Below are 8,511 nucleotides of genomic sequence, written 5' to 3'. Positions count from 1 at the left end.
CAGGAAGTTTGTGGGAGAGTGTTTAATCTGTCATATAAACACATCATATAATTAAGCTTGGAAGTGGGTGGGAATGCTGGGTAAATATTCTACCACTGAGTTACACCCCCAAGGACTATCTATGCAACTCTGTATTGCTACTAGATTAAGCAAAGAAAGCAAGAGGTCTGCTGGGCAGTGGTGGCGCGCACCTTTAATCCAAGCACTAGGGAGGCAGAGGCAGGCAGATCTCTGTGAGTTCAAAACCAGCCTGGTCTACAAGAGCTAGTTTCAGGACAGGCTCCAAAACTTCAGGCTTGGGGGGGGGGGAGTGAGACAGAGACACAGAGAGGAGAAACAAGATAAGGCCAGGGAGGGAAAGGAATGAGAACAGAGAGAGGTGGCAAGAGGGCAGAGTAATAACATAAAAGGGGCGTTTGCATGGCTTTTAAGGGGAGAGCTCAAACTAGTGCTTTGGTACCATCTCCAGAAAGTTTTCTCTGACCCCTTCTTCTAGCTTACTGCTGTAGCCTCTTCATTAGTCATCTATTGCTGTGTGACAAATTAACCTGAGTTAATACAGTTTTTGTGTATCCAGAGTCCAAGAGCAGATAGCTAAACCACAGGAACCCAGACTCGTGAGAGGCTGTAGGCTAAGCTGCAGTCCTCTGAAAACCCCACAAAGACAAACAGACCTGCTTCCAGTGGCTCATCACATGACTGTCGGTGGACAGCCTCAGTTCTTCACCAAGTGGGCCCAGCGGCAGGCTGCTGAGTACCCTTCCAACATGGCAGCAGAACTGCCCTTAGACAGACTGATTAAACAGAGATCAAGGAAGCTAAAACGCCTGCTGCAGCTTTGTCTCCAGTGACGAGACCACGAACACTCTCCCTCAGGCATCCCTGTTCTTCTTCCTGACGGGATCCTTTGGTCCAGCCCACATTCTTGGAAAGGAGGCTCTCCAAGCATTGTGGTCTTGTTTCAACCTGTCTCCTCACTTACTCATCCTGGGCTGGCCAAGGTGTGCTGCACTCTGGTTTCTTGGGTGATAAAGTAGCAAACTGAATTGATAGCACCAGTTTTTAACCTAGCAATCTTTAGTACAATTTATAATGAAAATTGCTAGCAGAAATAATTTGCATAAAAGAAAAAAAAAGCAGCCAGGCAGTGGTGGCACACGCCTTTAATCCTAGCACTCGGGAGGCAGAGGCAGGCAAAACTCTGTGAGTTCCAGGCCAGCCTGGTCTATGAGAGCTAGTTCCAGGACAGGCTCCAAAGCTACAGAGAAACCCTGTCTTGAAAAAAAACAAAAAACAAGCATGACCTAAGCAGCACACAGCAAACACTGGAATACATGAAGGAATCGTTTTTCCCAAGAGAACCACACTTTTAAAAAATTAAAAAACAGAGAGCTTTAAAAATGTAGCTCAGGAAAACTAAAATCATTAAAAAAAAATATGGGCCACAAAGAAAAATGTATAAATAGCAGAAACTCTTGTGATAATTTGATGTGTACAAAATAGAAATCAAAGGCCAGAGATGGCTCGGCAGTGAAGAGTGCTCACTTGTCTTGCTGAGTACCGAACTTCAGTTCCCAGCATCCACACTGGTCAGCTCACAACTTCCTGTAACTCCAGCCCAGGGGCATCTGACACCAATGACTTTCACGGCCCCAGATTTAATTAAAAACATATAATTAATTTAAAACGATAAACTCTTTAAAAAACAAACATATAATCTCCGTTTTCACCTAGAAAGGAATTTGTATAGCCTCAGTAAATCAGCAAAAGAAATAGCAAAAATGGGAAAAGGGGCTTAATTACAGAATAGAGAAAAATAATCAATCAATTTAATGATACTTTGAAAACAACAACTCCGAGCCGGGCGATGGTGGCGCATGCCTTTAATCCCAGCACTCGGGAGGCAGAGGCAGACAGATCTCTGTGAGTTTGAGACCAGCCTGGTCTACAGAACTAGTTCCAGGACAGGCTCCAAAGCCACAGAGAAACCCTGTCTCGAAAAAACCAAAAAAAAAAAAGAAAGAAAGAAAGAAAGAAAGAAAGAAACAACATCTCCGCAATCAACTTTGTTAGAACAATTCTGATTAAAATCTTGTGTTGGTTACCTGAAGCAAAGATGCTTGAGATTAGATCCCAGGTGTCTAAGCGTCCCTGGAAACAGAGTATTTGCACCAGTACACTTCCTTATTTATTATGTGTGTATTCATAACCTTTAGAGTAGAGGACTCCAGAGGAAGTTCCGAGGTTGTCATTTAGAACAGATTGACAGGGAGCCTAGGGATGTAGCTCAGGAGTAAGATGCTTGCCTAGCAAGCGAGGAACCCCAAGTTCTACCCACAGTGCCATCAACAAAAGGAAACATTGTTTTTTAAATTAATGAATTTGACTATAGAAACATAAGTACATGACCCAAAATGAAGGAACCAATGTAATTAAAAGGTGAATGAAACTGGGTGTGGTTCCCCACATGAGTAATCCCAGCATCTAGGAGGCTAAGGTGGGAGGGTTGTCAATACTATGAGGCCAACTTGGGCTACTGTGAGTTCCAGGATAGCCTGGGCTACAGAGAAAGATCTTGTCTCAGTTTTTTTTTTTTAAAAAAAAAAAGGCCTGGAAATTTTGGCTCAGTTGTTAAGAGTGTTTACTGCTCTGGCACTGAAGAGGAGCCAGGTTTGGCCTCCAGCAGCCTGCAACCAGCTAGAACGCTGGTTCCAGAGGACTGGTGCCCTCTGCTGGGCTCGGTGAGCTCCTGCAGCCACTCGCACATACACACTAAAAAATTAATAAAACCCAAGACAGAAAGAAAGAAAAAAAAAGGAAGAAAGGAAGGAAGGAGATAAATAGAAAAAATTTGGGAAAGTAACTACATTTGATTGACAAAGTTAAAATCTATATATAATATATAAATAAATATTCAATAAATAATTATGAATGATTAGGTTGATAATTATGATTTGTCTTTCACAAAAATATGCAAAAATGAACACTAAAAATCAATGATCATTCTAATTGAAATGTAAGAAACTGATTTCATATGAGGGAAAGGCAAATAAAATTATGAAGAAATCTTTAGTATAACTAGTTAGAAACTAAAAAATATAAATTAAAAAATACAGACTCTTACACATATGCATGAAACTGATACAACCAATTTCTTTTCTTCTTTTTCTTTTAATTTTTTTGTTTTTTGAAATAGGATATCCTTGTATAACCTTGGCTATCCTCATACCTGTTCTGCAGACCAGGCTGGCCTCAAACTCAGAGATTCAGCTGCCTCTGCTTCCCAAGTGCTGGCATTAAAGGCGTGTGTCATCATGTGCCACTGTTTTTATAAAGCTAAAGAAAGGAAGGACAGTAATTTCCATTCACAAGTTTATCCCCATCTAAGAAGAAGAGAAGTAGGTGCAGATGCAGCAGGCAGATTTGTACAGGTATTCCTCATAGCACACTACTCATAAAAACGAAATGAGAGAAATACCAAATACATTTTAACTGAAACTTGGTTATAGAAAAAAAGACCCAGCCGGGCGGTGGTGGCGCCCGCCTTTAATCCCAGCACTCAGGAGGCGGAGGCAGGCGGATCTCTGTGAGTTCAAGACCAGCCTGGTCTACAGAGCTAGTTCTGGGACAGGCACCAAAGCTACAGAGAAACCCTGTCTCGAAAAAACAAAAAACAAAAAAAGACCCATTCACACAATAAAATTCTATTATTTGCATTAAATTGATGCTTCAGATAGGTATTTACGCTTATTAAAGAATATTATTCTTTGTTTATTTTGTTTATTTGTTTTTGAGACAGGGTTTCTCTGTATAGCTCTGGTTGGCCTGGAACTCACTCTGTAGACTAGGCTGGCCTCGAACTCACAGAGATCTGTCTGCCTCTGCCTCCCAAGTGCTGGGATTAAGGGCATGTTCCACCACCGCCCGGCTCTGGTTCCTTCTTTACCCTTATAAAATTAACCAAAATAGCTACATGGATCATACAAAGTAAACAGTAAATCTCATTTTAAGCAAAATGAAAAACTATGTAATACACAGGAATGAGACCGCCCAGGTAGGCCCCATATATGCCATTGAGAGGTTCACATACAAGGTTTGCTGGAGGAGAGAGACGACTGCTTTGTGCACGCATCCAAGCAGTTCTTAGATTTTTCACTTTTATTTACGAATGAATAAAATGTTCTCAGCTTTATTTACAAGTGGTATTTATTATTCTGAATGTGTTCATTTAATTTAATCTTTAACAAATGTTTCACAGTACCAGAAGAAATCTGCTTAAACTGATTTAAAATGGATTAACAAAAGCACTCATGGATTTTCTCCTATTTTAAAGGAATGGCCTATTTTGGAAATGGGAAGGGCTACCTCTGCACATCTTAACCCACTCAGCTTTTTTTTTTTTTTCCAATTCCATCTTGTATTTTGAGCAACCTAATAGCAACGTATTTTTCAAAGTCATCTAATTTCCCTGCGTTATCTAAACTCCACAAAAAATATCATTTCAGAGGGCAGACGCTTTTGTCTTTTCAAATGTTCAGCGTTGTGCTATGTTTTCCTCTTCTAGTCTTTCCCAAGGCCTTTACATGCACAACAGAAGACATTAAACAGGAAGTTACATTTCTCTGATCTAGAAAATTAGGAGGAAGAGAACAGATGACACACGGAAGTGAGGAGAAGGAAGGCTAATGTTTTGTTCCTGTTAATTCAGAATCCTTCTGGCATCCTGTCTTAGAGAGCAAACCTCACAAAGAACTGCAGAGTGGTTTTCCACCTGGAAGGAACGAAGTGAACATTTGCACTGATGGCTCAAAAGCTACTTAAAGAGGTCCGCAAACATTTAACCTTTTAACATGTAATGCAAACATTTCACGCTTTTGCTTTAAAATTAAAAAAAGGGATTTTGTTTGTATTTTTAGACACCAGGAAAGAAGAAAAACTTAGCTTAGGTACTATGACTTGGTTCGGTATCAACACACTAGAAAACATAATGATAACAATTCCCACAGCAGATACAAAGCACACATGATTGATTTTTGCTGTGCAGTTCTGCAGGGGCTACTTTTGTTTATAACTAATAAGTAATAAATCACTTGGTTCGTTCATCAGATTTTGATATTTCATAAAGCAATCGCAAGTGTTTTAAATGAATGAGTGAACTGGAGAGACCCTTGTCAATCTTTTCATCTTATGAAATGAGGACACACTACAGTTCAACTATTAGCTACAACTACTGTTATTTCATAAGAAATGGCCAGAGAGATTATTCTTTTAAAATGTAGTTTCAGCCAGGCAGTGGTGGCACATGCCTTTAATCCCAGCACTCGGGAGGCAGAGGCAGGCAGATCTCTGTGAGTTCGAGACCAGCCTGGTCTACAAGAGCTAGTTCCAGGACAGGCTCCAAAGCTACACAGAGAACCCCTGTCTCAATAACCACCTCCTGACTCCAGCAAAAGATGTGGTCTCTCTCTTAGTGAGCATGCACGCACAAGCATGTGTGTGAGTGAGTGTGTGTATATAAGAATGTGCGCACAGGTGCCCACGGAGACCAGAAGATCCATATCAGTGCTGAGGACGGAGCTCCTGTCCTCTGTAAGAGCAGGAAGAATTCTTAACCCTAGGCCATCTCTAGCACTGAAGAGCTTAGATGGAATGCCATGAGAGAGAGGGAGGGAGGCTAGAGAATAGATATCACATTTTCAACAGACAGCACTAGCAGAATCTAGAGGCCACGTGAGGGGCCTGTTTTGTTTTATTTTTTAAATCTTGCTAAATTTGAAGTTGTAGGGCTATTGTTGGATCAACACGTGTAAAGACAGAGGCTGGGAGGTGGCGGTGCAAGCCTTTAATCCCAGCACTTGGGAGGCAGAGGCAGGCCGATCTCAGTGAGTTCAAAGCCAGCATGTTCAACAGAGTAAGTTCTAGGACAGCCAGGACTGTTACACAGAGAAAGGCTATGTCAAAAACAAAACAAAACAAAATAAACCCAAAAAATAAGAAGGAGGAGGAGAAGAAAAGACAGGGTTCAGGAGCCAAGATGCACATCAAAAAATTGTCTGTGTGGGAGAATGGACCACACAGTCATTTTGAAACACTGTGTGGTGCCAAACACCTACAACCCCAGCAATGGGACATGGCATAGGACTGAGAGTTCAAGGGTAGCCTGGGCTACACTGAGAGACCCTGTTTCAAAATTCCACCAACCTAAAAGAGGACACTGTGATGCCAAGGGATTGAGAAAGAAAAAGAAGGCAAACAAGAATGCAGTCTTGAGCAACTCCTCCAAGGAGCAGGAGAGCAAGAAGGTCAGAAGCGGGGCAGCAAGGGAATTGCAAAGTGAGAGAACCAGGTGCTGACTGGAAGGCTACAGAACCTGCCAGGAGGCAGGCGTCAGAACAAAGGGGCCCTCACAAGGCCTGCATGCCAAAGAAGCCAAGGAGCAAGAGCCCAAGAGTCACAACAAGGTATCGTGTGGTGGCTCCGTGGGAATGGTCTCGGCAGTGTGGCGAGAGCAGGAAAGATGTTTCCAAGATGTGGGCAAGCGTCAGATCAAAGAAACTGTCAGTTATTTGGGCTAAAGATGCATATGAATCAAAATGAAGCAAAATCAACAACAACAAAAAAGGAGTTCCCTCTTTTCCTTAACTGTGAGTTATCCTGGCTGCTGGAGGTCAAATCTTGAGCCTCTTGCAAACTAGGAGCATGCACTACCACTGAGCTACATCTTCCGCTAACTAAAAAATATGGTCTATATACACATATAGAATGTGCTGTCACCTTAAGGCTGTTCCATATTTTCCTCCTTTTACTCTAATGTTCTGGCGATCTCTCAGTATGCTGCCGTGGACCCCTGTGTACTCCTATCTGATCAGTTCTCTACCCATGGGCATGGGCTTGTACCTATCAAATTGACAGAAAAGAAAACTCTTCCTAGCTATCTAGAAGTTGTTCTAAAACTCTCACCCTTGTTGGCATCTACAGGCTCTGCTGATGTGTTAACTAAACCTCACAGGGTTCTGTATTTAATCAACAATGCTTGCTTCCATCCCCCCTCTCTCCAGAGTTCTTCCCTTTGGCGTTTGATCTCAAGCTTCGCTGGAAGGTCCTGTTTCCTGCTCTATAATTTCCCTTAAACTTTCTGCACAATAAAACTCTGTGGAAGTATAAAAGTAACTCAAGATTTAGAGGCTGAGTGCCGGGCACGTGACCTATTTGACCTTCAGTTGTAATCTGGAATGATACAGAGGTGCCTCTCCACGGTAACTGTTGACTCAAGCGGTACTTCAGAGGCCGCTTGGGCCCACCTACTGCTATAGCAATAGAAATCTGAGAGAGGTGTGGTTCTGACAGCCACACAGCATAAATAAAGAGCAGGGTTGGCCTGGGGTCTTTACTTATAGCCCAGTAATCTCTTAGTTACCTCTGAATGCTCCTTCAATGGTGTCCAAACATGATGGCAGCTTTACTTAGTACTGGTATCTCAGGAAAGTTGGTTTGCATAAGGAATAAATAAAGAAACACTTTGTTATAGAATGCCAGAGAATTCCAGTGCTGGACCTGGGGCCCTGGGGCCAGCTTTGTCCATTCTGTGCAGACGCTGAGTCATGGCATGGATCTGGGAAGTTATGTGGTCTCTGAGTGTTTCTGTCATGCCAAGCACACACTAGACATCATACCACACTAGACTATTGTCAAGACTGATGAGGTAATTCTTGAGAAAGCTTGTTAGCTCCTCAGATGACAGTCACAGCTGTATCTAGAAATGACACATGGTGCAGATGCCGGTCTCACACTGGCTTATCAGAGGCAGCTACTCATCCATCGAAACCCGTTATTGCCATTGATTAACTAAGAGTTCCCATACATTCCTCCACCTGGTGTGTGTGTGTGTGTGTGTGTGTGTGTGTGTGTGTCTGTCTGTCTGTCTGTCTGTGTGTATGCTTGTGGTAGAACCCAAGACCCCATGAATATTGAGTGATCTACTGTTTAGCTGTATTTCCAATCCCTAGTCTTTACCTAGATGATTCGTATTTCTTACAGTCACTCCTAAATTTCAACAACCTAAGGTCTTCTAATTACTTAAGCCTTCTTCTCAGTGGTTTTAGCAGTCAAATGAGGATCACGGGGCTGTGATGAGATTAAGTAAGTTAACATACAGCGAACACAGCCTGGTGCCCAGAGAGCGCCCACTGAGTGCTAGCTGCTAGCACTGTAACTCTGAATGATCTGCGAACACACAGACACTCTTCAAAATAATATCAGTGCTCTGTCCCCCCTCCTTCCTGCCCCTCCCTTTCTCCCTTTCTTTGGAAGAGAAGGGTCTTAAGTGGCCCAGGTTGGTCTCAAACTCGCTGTGCCTCCCAGGATAGCCTTGACCTCTGGATCTTCCTATCTCTACTTCCCTAGAGCTGGGATTCCTGGTGTGTGCCCCCACGCATGATGCTGGAGGTCAAACCCAGGGCTTCTTAAGCGCTACACAAGCACTCTGTCACCTGAGCTACGCTATGATGACAT

The sequence above is a fragment of the Microtus oregoni genome, unplaced genomic scaffold, assembly GCF_018167655.1.
Source record: "Microtus oregoni isolate MIOR12 unplaced genomic scaffold, Mior012 000003F_ref0000135, whole genome shotgun sequence".
Taxonomy (NCBI): Eukaryota; Metazoa; Chordata; class Mammalia; order Rodentia; family Cricetidae; genus Microtus; species Microtus oregoni.
The sequence above is the reverse complement of the archived record's forward strand: the minus strand, read 5'-3'. Positions refer to the sequence as shown.